The sequence below is a fragment of the Oncorhynchus tshawytscha genome, linkage group LG08, assembly GCF_018296145.1.
Source record: "Oncorhynchus tshawytscha isolate Ot180627B linkage group LG08, Otsh_v2.0, whole genome shotgun sequence".
NCBI classification, from domain to species: domain Eukaryota; kingdom Metazoa; phylum Chordata; class Actinopteri; order Salmoniformes; family Salmonidae; genus Oncorhynchus; species Oncorhynchus tshawytscha.
The window spans coordinates 28,947,077-28,968,136 of NC_056436.1; positions in this window are offsets into that span (position 1 = coordinate 28,947,077).

The window sequence follows — 21,060 nt, forward strand, 5'->3', positions numbered from 1 at the left end:
AAAATGCAATCGCTGCCACTTCTGGACTACAGGCAATAAGGCCACAAGGCACTAAAGAGAGTTGTAATCTTAATTTGCAGCAAATTATTCCAAGACATTTTAGTGTCTTAAATACAATGTTAGTTGTTTTCAAATGGGATTTGCTCTTTTTGCACAAATTGCTCTGCCTATCTAAACGAGTCTAGTGTAACAAAATCCTTTATTGCTCTCTCTCTGATGTGGGAAACTTTATTTTTTTAATACATTTTCTTTGGTAAGTTGTGTGTGTGCGTGAGAGAGGGTAGAATGCCACCCATGCTGCTCTCTTTACCACTATGCCTTAAGATTAATGAACAGGCTTTTTACTGAGAGATGCTGATTAGGACATGTTTTGACTGAGATCTAATTAGTCAAGCAAAAGGCCTTTTTTCATTACACACCAAACCTTCCACTAACTGTTCATGTATTCCACTGAACATCTCTCTTATAGCCTACTGCATATTGTGGAATCAGCAATCGCTTTTAAACAGCTTTTATCAGTCCTACATTTGTCTGTTAGTTAAACACTTTCCTGTCCCAAAAATAGGGGTTATTACGATGAGATGATATGGTTGCTATGAAATTACTTGCAGGCAATCACTGGATGAAGCCTATGTTTGGAGCCTACTCATTTTTATCATCCTGTTTCTCCTCTTTGTGTTATCCATGGAGATACAGCAGTCAATATTTTCCATGTTTTTTATTAGCTGCCTTTAGGGTGACTTTGCACATTTGGCATCAAACTTGTTGCTCTTCTCTGTAAATCCAGAGAAACAAGCTCCACATTAGTGATTCATTTGAAAATGATGCAATAATCCAATTTGTGATAACTAACAACAAAACCCACTTCAAGAAGATGCTTTATGTTGTTGTTGTTATTGTGGGGCCCATGAACTACATGGCCGGGGTGGGGAGAACATTGTTTTGGCGCTGTCTCTTGTGATGGAATATCCAACTGAGCCCACCCAATAGTTAAAAAAAAAACACTCCTCTTGATCATCCCCTCTTCGTATCACTTCTTTATTTATTTTCCTCCAACGTTTAATGGGTGTTGGGGATGTTCTCTCATTCTTCTCTCTCGCTGTGTGATTGCTGTTGTGGCTTCTTTGTGGGTGCGTTAACAGTGCTCCCCGGGCAGCGGTCGAGCCACAGAACAGACACGTCTCAGAGCTCCCGGCTCCGCGGGCTCATGGGGCAGCAGAGGCGTCTGCTCATAATTGGGGGGGAAATGCGCAGCACACAGAGTCTGCTTGTCGGGGGCTGGAGAGGTGGAGAGGCTTTTTTTCTCCTCTTTATCCCGTACGACTGATGAGGAACTCCAGGCTCAAAGCAGTTTATTCCAGTGCTCTGTTCCCTGAGACTTATACATTATGTTTTATGGCTCTCTCTCTCTCTGTGTGTGTGTGTGTGTGTGTGTGTGTGTGTGTGTGTGTGTGTGTGTGTGTGTGTGTGTGTGTGTGTGTGTGTGTGTGTGCGTGCATGCGTGTGTGTGTGTGTGTGCGTGTGTGTGTTTTATTTAAAAAGAGTGAAAGGGGGATAAACCAGTGAACGGAAAAGAAAATCCCTGCATTCTGCTTAGCAACTACTGTTCGGCTTTCAATCCCGAAGACAGATTGGTAGTGTTACTAATGTTACAGGCTAAGGACGTTTGGCTCAATTCACTTTAACATGGTTTTAGTTATCAAGCCCGTTGACCCAAGCAATGGCATAATGAATGACTTTGCTCAGTGGATGAGTTGGAATTCAGATCTTCCATAATCATCACCATATTTACAAGAGAAGATGAAACTCTTGAAGAAGTTTGAATTTTTGTTCTTTTTTTTCTGGATCAAAAAGGGACTTAGGTGGTGGGCGTGGCAGAGGGCGTGGCAATGAGCGAGGTCGGCCCTTTGGCCCGGATACATTTCAGAGAAAATTTTAGAGGTCCCCATCTTGGCAGTTTAGACAAAAAAAAAATCTGTTTTAAAGCTAGTTTCCTGCAATTGTTCACATTTTGCCATTTACTATTGTCAGAAAACCATGAACCAAAGGATAGGAAGGAGGCACTTGTAGAAAATCACTAAATGAACCATGAATGACTGAGTTTTTTATATAAAACTTTACTTACACTGTAATATCATTCCTTCACCAACCACTGTGTGAAGATATATCATAGCATGGGTTCTCTGTGTAAACACTGATGTTGACCTCTTACACTAGAATAAAGAACTTGCACTACCGTTCAAAAGTTTGGGGTCACTTAAAAATATCCTTGTTTTCCATGAAAACACACATGAAATGAGTTGCAAAATGAATAGGAAATATAGTCAAGGCGTTGACAAGGTTATAAATAATGATGTTTAATTGAAATAATAATTGTGCTCTTCAAACTTTGCTTTCGTCAAAGAATCCTCCATTTGCAGGATTACAGCCTTGCAGACCTTTGGCATTCTAGTTGTCAATTTATTGAGGTAATCTGAAGAGATTTGGCCCCATGCTTCCTATAGCACCTCCAACAAGTTGGATTGGCTTGATGGGCACTTCTTACGGTCAAGCTGCTCCCACAACAGCTCAATAGGGTTGAGATCCGGTGACTGTGCTGGCCACTCCTTTATAGACAGAATACCAGCTGACTGATTCTTCCCTAAATAGTTCTTGCATACTTTGGAGCTGTGCTTTTGGGTCATTGTCCTGTTGTAGGGGGAAATTGGCTCCAATTAAGCGCCGTCCACATGGTATGGCATGACATTCCAAAATGGAGTGATAACCTCCCTTCTTCAAGATTCCTTTTACCCTGTACAAATCTCCCACTTTACCATCACCAAAGCACCCCCAGACCATCACATTGCCTCCACCATGCTTGACAGATGGCATTAAGCACTCCTCCGGCATCTTTTCATTATTTCTGCGTCTCACAAATGTTCTTCTTGGGATCCGAACACCTCAAACTTAGATTTGTCTGTCCATAACAATCTTCCTCTGTTCAGTATCTGTGTTATTTTGCCCACCTTAATCTTTTATTTTTATTGGCCAGTCTGAGATATGGCTTTTTCTTTTCAACTCTGCCTAGAAGGCCAGCATCCCGGAGTAGCCTCTTCACTGTTGACGTTGAGACTGGTGTTTTGCAGGTACTATTTAATGAAGTTACCAGTTGAGGACTTGTGATGCATCCGTTTCTCAAACTAGACACTCTAATATACTTGTCCTCTTGCTCAGTTGTGCACCGGGGCCTCCCGCTCCTCTTTCTATTCTGGTTAGGGCCAGTTTGCGCTATTCTGTGAAGGGAGTTGTACACAGCGTTTTATGAGATCTTCAGTTTCTTGGTAATTTCTCACATGGAATAGCCTTCATTTCTCAGAATAAGAATAGACAGACGAGTTTCAGAAGAAAGTTGTTTGTTTCTGGCCATTTTGAGCCTGTAATCGAACCCACAAATGCTGATGCTCCAGATACTCAACTAGTCTAAAAAGGACAGTTTTATTAGTTCTTTAATCAGAACAACAGTTTTCAGCTGTGCTAGCATAATTGCAAAAGGGTTTTCTAATGATCAAATAGCCTTTTAAAATGATAAACTTGGATTAGCTAACACAACGTGCCATTGGAATACAGGAGTGATGGTTGCTGATAATGGGTCTCTGTATGCCTATGTAGATATTCCATTCAAAATCAGCCATTTCCAGCTACAAAAGTCATTTACAACATTAACAATGTCTACATTGTATTTCTGATCAATTTGATGTTATTGTAATGGACCAAAAATGGGCTTTTCTTTCAAAAACAAGGATATTTCTAAGTGACCCCAAACTTTTGAACGGTAGTGTATGCTACGACAGCCTTGAAAACACCAACCTCTGGCCTCTTCTCAAAACAAACTATTTTCTTTTGAAATGCCTTTAAGCTGATTTTTCTTTGGCTTTACGGCCAGAGCTTTGCCTAGTCCCTCTAAAAGGTGGTTGTTTTCCCCTGGGAGCTGTGGCCTAAGCTAAGGGACACTCCCCAGGCAGAGCAGTGAGTGTGAGACTGAGGGAGTGGTGGTGAGGAGGGCTTCCACAGAGCTCCTAGCACCGCCATGCCGTGGTGGCATGGCTGTTTTATAACCGTGAAGGAAGCAGAGAGAGAGAGAGAGAATGGAGGATTTTGTACACAGGGAACTCCCTGACCACTCAGTAAAAGGCCTTTATTGTGTCGTTCTCTGCCAAGCTGGCGATGGAGTGTCTGAGTCGCCAGGTCCCTCGCACTTGGAAAATACTTACATCATTTTCCAAACTTAGCTCAGTTGGAGTTCAGGGTCTATCAACAATTGTCTCTATCTTAATCATGTGCTTCTCTTCAACTTGGTCTAGATCTGTGGTATTTAAACTTTTTCTGACAGAATTTCTGGGGACCCAATTTTTTCCCCAATAATTTTTCAGACTTTCTCACGACCCCACCCCTAACCTAACGTTCCAGGCATAGAAAGAGGCCTGAACAGAGTTCCCACTTCCGTTTTTCAGGGGAAACAGAAGTTAGGTTGAAAATACTGTGTACCTGAAAATCAGATGTTAGCATTTTCTAGCAACTACCCCACCCCAAATCTTATGACAGAACCTTATAATCGTTAAATTCAGATATTTACATCAACAAATGACCATCAATTCATTGCATTTTCATTTCAAAATGAAAACAACAAATAAATGTACTCAATTTTTCAAATGTTCTTTCTCAAAAACATTTGCATATTGTACCATGTCAAAACGTTGTATTTCTTATTTGTGTAAGATTTTGGCACCACACTGCAGGTCGCGACCCCGACTTTGAATACCACTGGCCTAGATGGTGACAGTTTGGGACTGAGGTGTGGTTTACACTGAGGTGTCGGCTAATTCTGTGCTACAATATTGACTGAGCAACACCTTCCCAATGTGGCAGAAGGCTTTTATAGTATATAATGGCATGAAAATCAGACTTGATGTTCAGAGCTTTTAAATAAAGAATATAGGCCTATTCAATGCACGAGTATAGAGTTCATAAATATGTTTCTCATTTAAGCTCTGATGTAAGCAGCTCAATGGAGCTGAAATGTGAATATACTTAGCTAATGTAATGCAGCCAGCCAATCCTCAGTAGCAGCAGCCGTTTGATGTATAGTGATTGGATATTTAATATCCATATAATCAGTAGCAGAAAACCAGTAATGTTGTCAACTGCCAGTTTGTGGTAACCAAGATAAGACCGTTGACGTCTTCTATTTTCTATTGTGACTTATTATAGTTTTATAAGAAACTGGATCTTTCATCACTAGGTCCAGGAGTTTTTCTTCCCCACAGGGCCCAAGTTTTAGGCTAGGGCCTAACGTTTTTTCCTGTTTAGCCTAGGTGACATGGTCTGGGAAAAACTTCTGGTCCTGTTAATCAAAATTGGGGGCAGTGGACCCAGAATAGACCCAGACTCTGCTGACCTCCCATGTCCTCTAGTAATGCTATTATTCGTGTGTGTGTTAATCTACAGAACTGTGTGGCTTTAATGTGCTTATCCACTCCAACCTCAAACCATGGCTCCTGGAGGTCAACCTCTCTCATTCTCTGGCCTGGTGAGGGGCTGTGACTGACTACATATCATCATCTCACGGTTCACAGGAACAAACACATGCTCATTCCAGACCTTTCTGTCCTCAATAACTTTAGGATTGCACTTGTATGTGAGAAAGGGCATTATGTGTTATTTTACCATATGGACTTTGATGACTTTCCAATGAATATCAATGAAATATTTTGCTTAGTTTTATATGATTTCAATCTTTATTTCCAGCGATGCTCCTCTGGATCCTCTGAACACTAATGACGCGTTAATGCACTTATTCTGGGGAGGGAGGAACGCCAAGGGTTTGGTCTGGCGGCTACGCCTGAATGCTCTAAAATGATTCTGTTTATTACATACCGACCTGTTTATTGTAAACCACATGCTCGTTATGATGTGAGTAGACCATTACCTCTATACTTTTTGTTTTGAAACATAGATTGTCAGAAAGGTGCAGGTTTTAGGAGCCCATTGACATGCAGGCTATTTCTCCCATTATATCCACTCTTGCTACTGTAAGACTGACTTTAGCAATATGATGAATTGTAAGGGCCTTTTCTCAGGCTAACATCAGTCTGATGCCGGTAAATATTTTAACCATCCCAACCTCTTTGCATAGTAAGTCAGTAAAGAACTGGACAGACTCTCATCATTTATGACATGGGCAGTCTTCTAAATGAGCTGCCTTTTGTTTGATCTGTGGGTTCAGTTGCCTTCCCTCCCATCCCCATGTCTCCTCCAGGGCCTCTCTCTACCTGTGAACTGGGCGGGGCCTAGCTGGGGAGTGTTAGCGTAGATGGAAACTTTGTTGGCCCTGACTCTGCCATCCGCAGGATTCAGCCTGCAGCAGGCTCCACTGCGCCTGTTTTTTCAGCCCAGTGTCTCTTGTCTATTAGGGCTCTCTTCAGAAAATCCTCACTGCGAAGAAAGAATGCCAGTAATTGGCCATTCTGCTGCATGACGCTTGGTTTCAGCCTGTGGAGACAGTTAGGCATTGTTTAAAACTAACTTTTGCCTCACAGTTAGTTACCGTTTTATATTAGAGAATAGTTGGATTGCTCCATAATGGGACCTCAGAATTGTGCAGAAACCACAGGCATTATTCATTAACATTCAATGACTGGCGGGTGAAATTGTCAACAGAGGACTTGTTTTGGAGTAATTAAGCTCTCTTGAGAAATGTGATCTCACGTTATTAAGCCAAAGCAATCCTTAGCATGCAGACAAGAAATGGTTAGCCCTAGGAGCAGATCAACACTGTTTAAACAACAGACTTTCTTTATGCAGAGAATGACATGTCTTTGTTATGTCGCCTTGCTTCACAATTAATGCATTCTCAGGTAGCCAGGTTGTTTCGAGCTGTGGAGAATATTTTAGAGAAATTCAAGTCCACACCTGAAAGAAATATTGTTATTACACATTTTTACACTTTATTTTTTACATTTTTTACAGTACTTCACCCTAACACTTTCAGACTTAACCAATTCCTTCCAAAGCAAGTTGAGCTTTGACAATGACACGTGTACTACAAGTAAAACTAATTTCATCTTCCTCATATCAGTACTGGTAATGAGTTGAGATCTTCTGTCTTCATCTTGTTTGTACCTTCCTGTCATGATCCAGAGCGTCGTCTGAGACCGCTAACGATATCTAAAATGACACTGAGCCCCAGAGCCTGTAGGCCATATCTAATGACACTGTGAGGGGCTGTTGGGGTATCTGTCTGTACTGTGGCCAGCGTGCGGAATCATAAATTACAGTTATCTTTGGACTGATGCATTACTGGGTAAAATGAGCAGTGGCATGTAAAACATACCCCGTCTATTATTCACTATACAAACCCTGATGCTTTTGGCTGATAACACTTGGGCTGCATCCCAGCTCTGTAAATAATGACAGCATGCCATTAGCATTCATTTTCCCCTTGTGTGTAGCTGTCAGTAATGCGTCAGCCGTGTTTGTAATAATTGCCGCATTTAGACAAGAACGTGGCAAGAGCCCAGTTCTTACCTGACGGCTTGGATGAGGCAGTACAAATAACCTCAGGGCCTGAGCTGTCGATTGATTTGATCCTAAATAAGTTGTCCCATCACTCTGTATGGGAAAGTATGACGTTAACTTTAAAGTAGTTTTCCTCTCTTCATCTGGGATCAGTTAGCTCTAAGTGATTTTTTTAAAAGAGAGAAAGAGAGAGTGTAAATGATTGTGAGTTTGAGAACAACTGTGAAGAAAGGCCTACAGCACCGTATTCATGTCACACATGATAGTATCAGATTGATATTTATTACAGGATTACATGTGCCTTACTGCTCTAGATAACACATGCTCTCTAGAATCTTAGGCCACTGTCATTTACTCATTGTAGTGAGTCATGTCCCTACAGGCTTTGTTTGTCAGGATCTCCTCCTGCTACAACACTCCTGCTCTGTGACTCTGGACCCAGGCCTGACGTACCAAGCCCACAAAGCACAGGTATGGGACACCACCACCTTTATTGTTTCACTAAAAAGTGCTTTAGTTTAGACATCAGAAGGAACTGCCTTTCCATGCCATATAACGTCTTTCTCCACATGGCCTGTCATCATGTCTCTTACTGTATTTGTTCTGCTGTTATAGCTGAGCCCTTTTTGCCCTCATGGAAAGTCATTCTCATGAAAAACAACTGCTAATGCAATTACAGGGTTAGGGTGACATCATCAGCACTGTGAGTGCACGCTCTGAAGATTATTATTTGATCATGTTTAATCAGGTGACTAATGCTCTCACTAGGCTCTGTTGCTTAATGATGCCACAGCAGCTAATACACTTGGCTCACTGCAGTGAACTACTGCACCCGGTCTGGGCTAGGATCTGCTGGTGGGACATGATCAAGTCAGACATTTTTCTACTCCACCTTAAATTGTGTAAAGTGCCCAGATAGCCTTACTGTAACAAGGCTTTACGTTTGTTCATATGTGTGTGACGTGGTGAGGTTGGACCCAGGTGCAGAGAAGAGACCAGATGAGGAATCAGTGGTTAAGGATAAACATAATACTTTACTGAGAAACTGTAGCTGCAGGATCACAGTACACCTGAAAAAACAACAAACGCTAAGTCTCAAACTCCCTCAGGAAACGAACGCACGTGGTAAACAATTCAAGCTTCTGCAAAGGACAACAGAAAACACACCTCTTTTAACAGGGAAATTAGTAAATAGGACACACCTGAGTGTCGTTAATATCTCTAGGATGGTCTCTGCTGCCCTCTGGTGACAGGTGGAACCATGACAATGTGATCTGTATGAATGGCTCGGTTTGTATGCTTACAGTGTGTTTTTCGATGTGCATGTCTAAGTGCTTCTCTGCATGTGTGTATGTTAAGACTGGTGTAGTTAGCGGCTGATGTTCATCTCACTGTCTGTCACACACCATTGCCTCTCTTAGCATCCTTTCTCTGCTCAGTCAGCCAGTGCAAACTCTAGAATGGTAAGTCCTGCCTTCTCATATCCTCTAACCCAACCACATTAACCCTGCTGCACCTTTTCGCTATGCCTCACCACTGTGACGTCTTTACATTAATCGGTAAGGAAGCCACTTCATTTTTCAACCACTTATCCTTCTTAGCCTATGTTGTTTTTGAGTCTAAACGATTATGATATTTTCCCTACTTGTGGCTGCCAAAAAGCCCCCTCTATCGATTGTGAATCATGGTCTTGAAGTGGTGCTTTTAATCGAATAGTCCTTATTAGATTGGTCTTGGCAAGTCTATGATTTAGAAGCAAGGCAATGTAGCTCTGAGAATCAATCCCTTGATGTCTCAGCCCCTCTGCCGGTTGCCGGTTACAGACACAGCAAAACAATCTTGCCACTAAAGCAGTCCTGTCAGAGAGACAGTGAATCCTATGCTCCTATGAATAATCTGTCCTCTTCCTCTATACTGTGATTAGGAGCAACAGTTTAAATTATTTCAGGGGATCAGGCCTTGTCAGTCTCTGGATCCCATCATATCTCCCCAACCAGTCTGGCAAATTCAATGTAATCCCCCTGCTATTTAGATGACAAATTCTCTATGTGATCCTGTGGGGTTATGACCTGCTGTCTGACCCTGGCTCAAACCTGCGTGCCAAAGTCGTCAATCAGCCCTGGTAATGCATGCCAAGGAGGAGGCAGCCAGGAATGCCAGCTAGCGAAGATAGAAAATGTGCCATTTATGTAACCCAGGGAGGGAGGAAAGGGGATGATTTTTTACATTTTCCATAGATTTGGTGCTTTTCTGTATGTAAAGATTGTTACATTTTTTGAAACATTAGTTTTATCAGTGTGTGGGATGATTTCTTAGAATTGAACAGAGCCAGCCAACTTGCATTAGCACCCTATTCATTAGACCTAATTTATTAAACCAGTATCAGGGTGGATTTATGTGGTAATTAGATAGATGGTATCAGTATAATGATATGTCAGCTCCCCTTTACTCTCTTGCAGCTGTAGAGACCACTGTCAGCCAACAACACTGACACAGACAGGCCTAATGAGAAGCCAGGAGGTTAACAGGGACAGCACCCTGGGCCTGACTGCTGAGGAGGTCAATAGACATAGCTGAAGTTAGTATGATAGATCTGTTAGATCTGATAGATCTGTTAGGTGATATTGAAGCTAAGGGTTCTCTTTCCTCTCCATGGTAGCTGAAAGTCCTGAGGAGAATAAGAGAGGAGCACGAGAGACGAGGGAGGTTCATTCAAAGCTTCCCCACCCCAGAGACATGGGAACTGTACAGGTGAGAGGGGTTCGGACACTTTGGGTAATGTTACACACTAACGTACAGTGCCGTGAAAAACTATTTGCCCCCTTTCTGATTTTCTAAATGCTTTGATATTTTTTTATACGGAATGTTATCAGATCTTCAACCATAACCTAATATTAGATAAAGGGAACCTGAGTTTACAAATAACACAACATGGGTCTCATTATGCCTGGCGAAGTATGCATTTAAAAACATTTTTTATTAAGTTTTGGTTGAAGATCTGATAACATTCAGTATCAAAAAAATATGAAAAAATAGAGAAAATCAGAAAGGGGGCAAATATTTTTCACGGCACTGTACATGTCTAGATACATTTTTGAATAAGAGAACAGCAATGTCTAATGTTTGACCATACGGCTGCCTACCTACATTTAACAACTTCTATTACTACATAATACAACTATTACTACTTCAGCTAGGAGTTAAGGTGAGAAGCTGATACCCATTAGAGAATTGGCCGGTTACTGTACATTACATCTCCGAGAGTATTTATAGGCTTTACAGCTCGCACTCTTGTGAGACCTGTATTTTTTTCCCCAAACATGGCTTGAATCCCATGATGACTTCTAGTTGAAACAGCATTAAACCCCCTATTTATAGGGAAATCCAGTTCTGTGCTTACAGTCCATATTCTTCTATGGGGGATTTGCTGCTTGATTAGCTTTATGGGCCTGTTAGTACTGGGGAGTTTGTGGCTTGGGGCCTATGACATTGAGTATCACAGTTGCCCTGTTGTAACACATTCAACTCCCCACAAATTAGACAGAAAATGCAGAAGCCCAGTGCAGCCTGTGGTGGTGGTGGTGGAAATAGTTGTCATTTTGTCATTATCTGTGTGTCTGTTTCTCAGTGGTTATCTGGAGTATAAGACATCAATGAACTCCATGTTGTCTAACAGACGTTTCCATGGAAGGTAAGCATTTCCATTGTGGTTTGGAATGGGAGCAGTTTAAATTTGTGGAAACCATTGGCCCCTGACTTTGTGTTTGTTTTGTGTTCAGATGAATAGGTGAGGAGAACAGCTAATAAGATATGTATGGTAATAGTAGACATGAAAGTTTTCCAGAGCGAGCACAGTGTCTATGTGGCAGTGTGGCTTTGGTAGTCTAGTCCTCAAATGGCAGTTGGGGCGGGGGAGAGTTTATGGAGCAAGGAAGAGCAGGGAAAATGTTATAGAATAAACAGAACTATTGGGAATTGTGTTGCACAACTCAACTTTTATTCTGTTGCATGGGTTCAAACTTTAGAGAAATCTTGTGTTTGTGAGCTTTAGGTTTATGTACAGTATTTCCTTTACTCAGTTTCACTATTGCACAATACTATCTGGGGAGATGGAGTCTCCTTTGGTCCTTTATGATTGTTCCATGTTGCTTGCTTTGGTCCTCAGATTGGGAAAGCGGTGGTGACCTCAAGATCACAGTGGGTGTTATTGCCGCCCTTTCGCCCCCTCACTCTGTCTTTCATATCTCAACTTTCCTTCTCTTACCACAATATCTTTGAAAAGAAGAATCTGATACATTTCTCTTCTCAGGGACTGATTCAGTCAAACCTGGTTTAGCAATGACGAGTGTCTACATTTATGTTAAAGTGCCTAAAATCAATTATGTGACATGGGGAGCTAAAGCAATGTTCAGATATTAGAGTGTAAATAATGTAATGCAGGTTAAATTAAAGGGATCTATAGTTGGTTAAAGGGATACTTCAGGATTTTGGCAATGAAGCCCTTTATCTACTTTTGCAGTCCGATGAACTCATGGACACCATTTTTATGTCTCTGCGTGCATTTTGAAGGATATTGCTAACTAGCATTGGCGCAATTGCTAACTAGCGTGAGTGCAATGACTGGAAGCCAATGGTAATTAGTCTATGGTAACTGTTAGCATGCTAGTAGATACCATAGACTTCCAGTCATTGCGCTACTGTTAGTTAGCATTGGCTCGCAGAACTTCATACTGGCTGCAGAGATAAAACAATGATATCCATGAGTTCAACTGACTCTGGGGAAGTAGATAAAGGGCTTCATTGCCAACATCCCGAAGTATCCCTTTAAGGAGTCATTTTAGAGCGGTTTCTCTCGTCCTTTTTTCTGTAGTGCTTTATATTTAAGTGAGGGGTGGCAAGGCCTCCCCCACTAGGACCAGTGACGAGGAGGATGTTGAGGAGGGGGAGGAGAGGGTTCAGAAGGAGGAAAAAGGAGGAGGAGAAGAAAGCTCTGAGTCCGTTAGTGGTGCAGACAAACAGTGTACCCACCCCACTGGAGCGGTTCCACAATGAGGTCCTCACCAAAACAATCCCGACGCACCGCCGCTGTCGCCAAGCCCAAAGTCAACCTGCTCCACATCCTCCAGCAGAGACCTCAGGTCAGAGCACACCCCAGGCTTTCTGCTCCTGTTGGCAGCCCTCTCCTCGTTCTCCTCCCCCCTCTTGTCCATCCCACCACCCCTCTCTCTTTCTCTCAGCAGGAGAAATATGAGGCTTCCCAGAGCACAGGGCCAAAAAAGCTCCAGAGAAAATCTGGGCCTCTTCTCATACCCCTGCATGTTTTGATCACTCTCTTTGAGCGTGACTCCTTCATGTCTACCTAACTTACCACATGGAGAGAACACTGAGGAAGCAGATGGGTTCTGCGCCAGCGAATCCTGTGTGTCAACCTTGAATTCCATGTAGAGACACTGCATGTGATTGGACTGTTAATTCTAGGAGTCAGACTGTCTCTTCTTTGTTTTAATTTGAATGACCTGGATGGACTTGAAAGGCTCCCAACCATCCATCATTATGCAACACGCTTGCAAAAATATTTGGATCCTTTTTGCTTTTACAATAACATTTATGAATATTACATACTTCTGTTTAAATGGCAACAAAGGCTCCAGTCTCCTATTGATTTTTAAAGTGTGTCTGAAATTGTAATTTGAGGGGGAATTACAATAACAAGTCTGCGTTTGTAGAAATTCCTCTATGCTTGCCAGGACTGTAAAGGGACCTTGGCAATTATAGTACAGCATATCATTGTTTGTGTTTGACAGCTTTTTCTAAAACATTTTCCCACTACATTGTACTGGCAGTACACTTTTCAGGTTCACTCGGGCCATGAAAACAATGCATCACTCTTGGTACTGGCCAAGGGCAAGTCACACTATACCCTAACACTCTGGCTGAAATTGATACCTACCTTTATTCGTTTTGTCTCTTGCATGATGCCTAAGATAACAAATCTGAATATGCATCAGTGCGTGAGCTTAGTGTTGTAACACATGTATCTGAGATGCCTAAAAGGCAGAAAACCTTTGCTCTCATATAAAAACCTGAAGACCTGTGGAGATTATTAATAATTTACTGTCAGGGAATGACACAGATTGGAGATCTCTCTCTCTGTGTGTGTGTGTGTGTGTGTGTGTGTGTGTGTGTGTGTGTGTGTGTGTGTGTGTGTGTGTGTGTGTGTGTGTGTGTGTGTGTGTTTGCAATTCCTCTAACTACGGTCGATTTCTCCATCCCATTTGTATCTTCTCCTCAGTCTCTCATGTCCTCCTTAGTCACATCTTTCTCACTCCCGCACTCTTATCTGCAGTAAAATCCAGACTCAGATGGCCTTCTCCTCCTACCTCAACCGGGTGCAGATGAGGCTACTTGCAGAGAGCAGGACTAACGCTAACTCAGCCTGGCCAGAGAAGGACAATGGCCAAACGGTAAGACAACCGTCTGTGGTATTTCCCAGTGCCCCGGGGAAAGATTTTATGGAAAATAAGACCTGGATCATTGTTTTATGTTTATCTGCATTTGATTTTCCGTTTGATCTGTTGTTACTCATCGTAGCCACGTCGTAACTGTGTAAATGTGCATGAGGCGTTTGTGGCCACGTAGAGAGGAAAATGGTGTGAGTACTACTACGTGGCTGCGTCAAAGTTGGTTTTATCGGAAAGTCTCGTCGGTGCATTGGAATGACAAACATCATAATCTCCCAAGTGTCTGGAAAAAAATTAACTTGAACACATTTCCATCGTGATGAATCCATACTTTTTTTTTCTTGAGTTCTTTTAGACAAATGAAATACCAAAACTGAAAGGTGAGCGTTGTATTGATGATGTAGTGCAGTGACAGCAGGGCCCAGATTCACAGAACACTTCTTACGCAAAAACTTAATAATCTTCTTTTGGAAAAAAAACAAGAAGTTCATAAGATAGTTCGTAAGTGCAATTCCTCAACAATATCTTAAGATTGAATGATTTTCTTTCGAACTTCTCAAATATCCGTTTTAGCTAGCTATCTAGCTATCAATGGCAATCACGTTAGCATATTTCATACTGAGATTACTGTTCTAAAACATGTTATTGGGTTTAAAATAATCAATACTGAAACTTTCAGGTTAAGTTTGTGAGTGAATTAAACATGTTCAATTGCTTTTATGAGATTTTTCTCTCACTGCCCTGAGTTTAAGACAAGGGTTTAGCTCCACATTTTGTTACTTTACAGCCTTATTTTAAAAGAGATGAAATGAATTGTTTTCCTCGTCAATCTACATACAATAACCCATAATGACAAAGTGAAAACAGGTTTTTAGACATTTTTGCTAATTTATAAAAAATAAAAACAAATACATTATTTACATAAGTATTCAGACTCTTTGCAATGACACTTGAAATTGAGCTCCGATACATCCTGTTTCCATTGATCATCCTTGATGTTTCTACAACTTGATTGGAATCCCCCTGTGGTAAATTAAATTGATTGGACATGATTTGGAAAGGCACACGCCTGTCTATATAAGGTCCCACAGTTAAAAGTTCATGTCAGAGAAAAAACCAAGCCATGATGTCGGAAGAGTTGTCTGTAGAGCTCCGAGACAGGATTGTGTCGAGGAACAGATCTGGGGAAGGGTACCAGAAAATATCTGCGGCATTGATGGTCCGCAAGAACACAGTGGCCTCCATTATTCTTAAATGGAAGAAGTTTGGAACCACCAAAACTCTTCCAAGAGCTGGCCGCACAGCCAAATTGAGCAATCGGGGGAGAAGGGCCTTGGTCAGGGAGGTGACCAAGAATGCGATGGTCACTCTGACAGAGCTCCAGAGTTCCTCTATGGAGATGGGATACCCTTCCAGAAGGACAACCATCTCTGCAGCACTTCACCAATCAGGTCTTTATGGTAGAGTGGCCAGACGGAAGCCACTCCTCAGTAAAGGCACATACAGCCCACTTGGTGTTTGCCAAAAAGCACTTAAAGACTCTCAGACCATGAGAAACAAGATTCTCTGATCTGATGAAACCAAGATTGAACTATTTGGCATGAATGGCAAGCGTCACATCTGGAGGAAATCTGGCACCATCCCTACAGTGAAGCATTGTGGTGGCAGCATCATACTGTGGCAATGTTTTTCAGCGGCAGGGACAGGGAGACTAGTCAGGATCGAAAGAAAGATGAACAGAGCAAAGTACAGAGTGATCCTTGATGAAAAACTGCTCCAGAGTGCTCAGGACCTCAGACTGGGACGAAGGTTCACCTTCCAACAGGAAAACAACCCTAAGCACACAGCCAAGACAACACAGGAGTAGCTTCGGGACAAGTCTCTGAATGTCCTTGAAGGACCCGGGTTCAAATCCAGAGTCCGTATTTGAACCCGATCGAATATCTCTGGAGAGACCTGAAAATAGCTGTGCAGCAACGCTCCCCATCCAACCTGACAGAGCTTGAGAGGATCTGTAGAGAAAAATGAGAGCAACTCCCCAAATACAGGTGTGCCAAGCTTGTAGCGTCATACCCAATAATCTGGGCCCAGGTCTTCTCATCTCCAGGAGCTGGTGATCCGCTTCCTGAAGAGGGCAGCCTGTAACCTTCAACAGTACATGAGGATGGTCCTGCCCAGCCACCAGCTCCCCCTCCAGGACTGCCGACGCATCCTGTCCCACCAGCTAGCAGAGTTTATCCACTGCTACAACAAGGTGCCTCACTACCAGCCACACAGAAAAATACTTTTCAGCCTCTAGTGTACACTGCTGTTCTAGGACAGGTTTATAATAATTATACTAGTCAGGGAGTCTCCATTTATTTGTAATATTACTTGATTTTTCCCTCTGTGTGCTTATCTAATTAGAATGGTTTTCTTCAGTTGAAGGCGTAAATGTTTTGAAGAAGCCACAAATTACTGTTACAACTGACTTTCTCTTGTACTGTAGCATTCAGAACGGCCAGTGTGCTTGGTCTCTGACGGGTTTCTGTCCTCACAGGAGACAGAGCATATGGTCAAGAAACTGAAGAAGACGATGAAAATTGTATCAACCACAGTGTGTTTCAGGAGTTTATCACTGAGGCAAGGTTAGTGAGCTGGCTCCTACTCTCTCTACTACTGAACGGTACATACTCTATGCTCCTGACTGTTTCAATTACTTCTGCTACTTAACAGCAGTCTTATTCTGGGGATCATGGAGAATGTTCACACTGCTCTCCTCTCTTCCAGCGAAAGTGATCTTGAGGAGGTCCTGACATTCTACACAACCAAATGTAGAAGCACTAAACCTGACAATAGCAACAGCCAGGGTTCGGGAGAGCAAGCTTCCACAGAGAATCATAAAATGTGAATAGAAATTGTCATATGAACAAAAAAAATCACCGTCTGTACAATCGGGATCTTTGTATTCCAGTGCGCCACAAATTTCACACATTTCTACAATTATTTTGACATTTCATTTAATTATTTGTTGAGAAATCGTTTATCATGTATTTGGGAATTTGGACATTTTGATTTTGAAAAACCACATTGTGGAAAAAAGACTTACAAAGTCAAGTACAGGTCAGCTTCTAATAATAATCACTCATTGGTCAAAAATAAATGTGGGTCGGAGGCTGGATGATAACAGGGATCTGGCTTATCTTGTGCTCTGAACAGCTCTACCTTTGGCCAAAGAAGACTCCAGCGTTTTAGCCTCTGAGTCCTAACTGTCTGATGTCAGAATCAGCACGGACCAGCCCACTGCAGACCAACCCACTGTAGAGCGTCTGTAGACCTTAGAAGTATTAAGCAACCTGAGGCCCAGGCCTACAAGTACTCCTGCAGCTTCCCAGCTGCCTTAGACTGTGGCCACATCCACCTGCAGCACTACCCTCACCCCCAGAACCCACCTCTGCCCCTGCACTGCCCCCACTGCTGCCCCCAGTCTCATCTCCACTCCCCTCACCAGCCCCAGGCCCCTCCACATCCTCAGGCCTTTGTGTTCTCCTCAGCCTCCACCCTGGTCCTCCAGTCCCCTCGGGTCATATGGGCAGCTCCTATCCTGGTCCCACCACAGTCTCAGCCCCACTGGTCTCCCAGGTCCTGAGGCAGGTCCAGTTCTTTACCTCCATCTCCACGGCTGCAGCCTTATCCTCCATACCCGGCTCAATCCATGTCTACAGCAAGAAGCTCTCCAGGCCCACTTCTGCAGATCAAGGTAAAGAAAACACCCTTGATCGATGTCTGATGTGTTCTCAGCTCCCAGTCTTTCTATGCCCTAAGACATGAATTAATAACATGTTTCGCTCTCTGCTTCAGCAATCAGAAGAACCGCCTCCTGCCAGCCCAGATCAGATCCAGCTGGGGTTTTTAAGGACCTGGACTCCCTGTCTGCTCAGACCCAGTCCAACCAGTAGGCCATTGTCTTAGCCCTGCAGAAACTGGCTGAGAGGCAGGCTGCCTACCAGCTCCATCAGTCTACTAACACAATATGAGTCTCCTGTCACCCTACCCAACCCCTCTACCCTCTTACCTGCTCAATAGCTAGTTAGTGTCACCTATAGGGTGTTCATATCAGGATACAAAACTACTATAAATCTATCATACACTGTAAAGGGATTTGTGCTTTTCTCTAGATGAGTAAAGGGAATCCACACATCCTGCACAGCGGACTTACTGAGGGTATTAATATTCCCCTGTGAACCTCTCTGTGACCCCATGGTGAGTGACACTTCAGAGCTCAGTGTTGCTCACACATCCAGCAGGCAGAGAGGGTTCCTGGAGCCTACAGCCTGTTGGCTGGAGCTGGCTGGTCTGAGCAGAGCAGAGTGGTGGTGAGCTGATCTGAGGCTCCGTGTGAGGTCTCATTATCATTTGTGCCAAATGGGAGTGCTTTCTGTTGATATTTAACAGGTAGTCACTTTTGGATGCTTATGAATAAAATAATGTGGAAATTAGCACTGAGTGGGGGTGAGATGGCTCTGCTTCCTCCCCCACCTCTCTTTTTAACGTCTTGCCTGAAGGTTTGTCATTCACAGTGGGTAAGCCCACCAGCCTCCCTCCCTCCATCTTTCTCCCTCCCTGGGAGTTCATGTGATGGCACCAGACCACACAGACTGCAGTTTTATGTCTTCCTCTTCTCTGTACAGTATTCTATTCTTCTGAAAGGTGTTTGCTGTAACTCCCATGGAAAGTTCATCCTGGTCATGACAGAGGGTTATTTTGCAGAGCAAAATAGTTGAATGGTTTGCACTTAAAGGGTTTGAATATACTGTGCCCTTCTTTTGACTTGGATTATAAGTCATTAAATCACTTATTTAACTCAATAGAGTGTTTTGTATGGAGAAGCAACACCCCATTGCACTGGTTGACCTCTGAAGATTCAGCAATTGTTCTTTTTCACATGCCAGGCCTCATCTTTTGGGAGTAACCGTAACTACCTCTTACAATGTAATTGTTTCCTATGGGGTGAATTTAAGTATTCTTATCATTTGTAATCTAATCTTTGGCAGTAAAATGTGCTTGATTGTGAGTCCTCCCTCTATGTAACTTGCATCTTGAGGTCGTGCAGCATGATTACACTTTAATAAGCTTCTTTTTTAGACCGGCCCAACATGATTCAACATGATATAGTATTTAAGTAATTACCTTTTGGTTTGGAGAAGGGTGTTCTTTTGACCCATTGTGTTGAAACGCGATAACATTAACGTCACTATATCTCTTATGTTTTGTGTATATCAAACAGGGCATTATTTGCACCCAAAACTGTGAATTGTAAATAAAAGTAATTTCCTCCCTCCCTCAGTACCACCCAGGACAGCAGCAGCAGGCACGTGTCAAGTGCAATGCTAGGAATGTACATATTAAGGTAGCCTGGAGTTTTCCACTGAGATGAGAAACACCTTAGTCCTGATGAACAACATTGGTGTGCCTTTTGAGCAACTGAAAGTTATTCACGGTTGATTAGGAAATGTTGGAATTTCAGATGTCATGGATCCAAACTTATATTAAAATGTATTATGGATTTACTGAAAATAAACACGGAATTGGCATCCTAGCACACCGTTGAGATCTGTTGACAGTATATTATAGATTCCCTCCGAATCCTTGAAAATAAACTGTATCGGGCCCTGAAAGGGACCCCGACTGGCTGTGTTCTGTCAGCCCTTGCATTCATTTAAACACCTGTCATTTAGGAATGTTTGAGATTTCCCTTTCCCTGGCAAGTCGACTAGCCAAACAATTAGTTCACCTACCCAGAACTCGGATTAAAACCCAGAGAAAATAAACAGCCCTGTCATTTCTAAAAAAGGTGGACAAAAGTACTTTTTTTCTCCACTTTGCAGAATCACAATCACGCATGAGCAAAAAAATGTTTTCCTCCAAATAAAATATAAACGGTCACCCTAAACTGAACTCATCAGGAAACAGATTCATAACTTGTCCTTTTTTTCTCCAGTCTCTTTTTCCCCCTAGTCCAGTGCTTTTCATGAGCCCCTCTGGTTCTGCACTCTAGGCTGGAGGGCAGGAGACAGAGGAGAGCCATAGAAATCTGTATAAGTATTAATTTCCACCAAATTCCAGGCCTGTCTGATAATGGCTTCCAGGGCAGTATAGACAGTACAGTATGTAGGGAGAGTGCAGCAGCCCCATTTAGTCAGATGATGCTGGAGCAAGCTATAATGTAATGGGGAGGGATACTGTAGCACGTCACTGCAAATTGTGCTGTTATTGTTGTAAACAGATTCGGCTGGTGAGTAATGATCAGTGTCCCTCTCAGGGGGTGGGAGGTAAGGGATGTGGAGTGGAGACCGGAGACTAGCTCCCTGATGCACTGTGTACATTTTACACAGCTGGGGTGGGAGAAATGAGATCGCTGCTGCACCCCAGAGAGCAGACGCTAGAGGGTATGAGTCAAGTAAGAAAAAATAGAGAGTCCTAGTGTCTGCAGTACCATAATGGGAAAACCGGTAACTGAAGCAGATTATATTACCGGTATCTGCTTGCGTACTGAATAAAACCATGTATTGACAGTTCAGGTTTAACCATTTTTCTCTGGAGAGATCACTGGCAGACATTTTTAACCACAAATGTTCACAATGTAGGAGTTATTGTGCCAATGATGAATACAGTATCTGATGCATTGTCACTGTGTGTTCTCTTGTCCTTGCAGCTGACCAATCTGAACCTGATTAAAAGGGTGCTGAGCAGAGGGGTTATCACCCTGACCCGCGCAGTGCAACATGGCGCTGTGACCCAGCGGCCTGTCAGGGTGGTCCACTCTGGCACAGGCCCCATCAGCAGCACTACTGGGTTAGTCAAACACATCCAACCTATTTAACAGACACCTTCCTAAAGAATCACAAGATGCTCAGGTGCAACACACAATACATTTATACTGAACCACTTGAAGGAAATTCTCAAACATTCAACCTCCAGCTGTATACCCCCTCTAAGCACCAGGGTCAGCGCACTCTCAAATATTGTTTTTTTTTGCCATCATTGTAAGCCTGCCACACACACA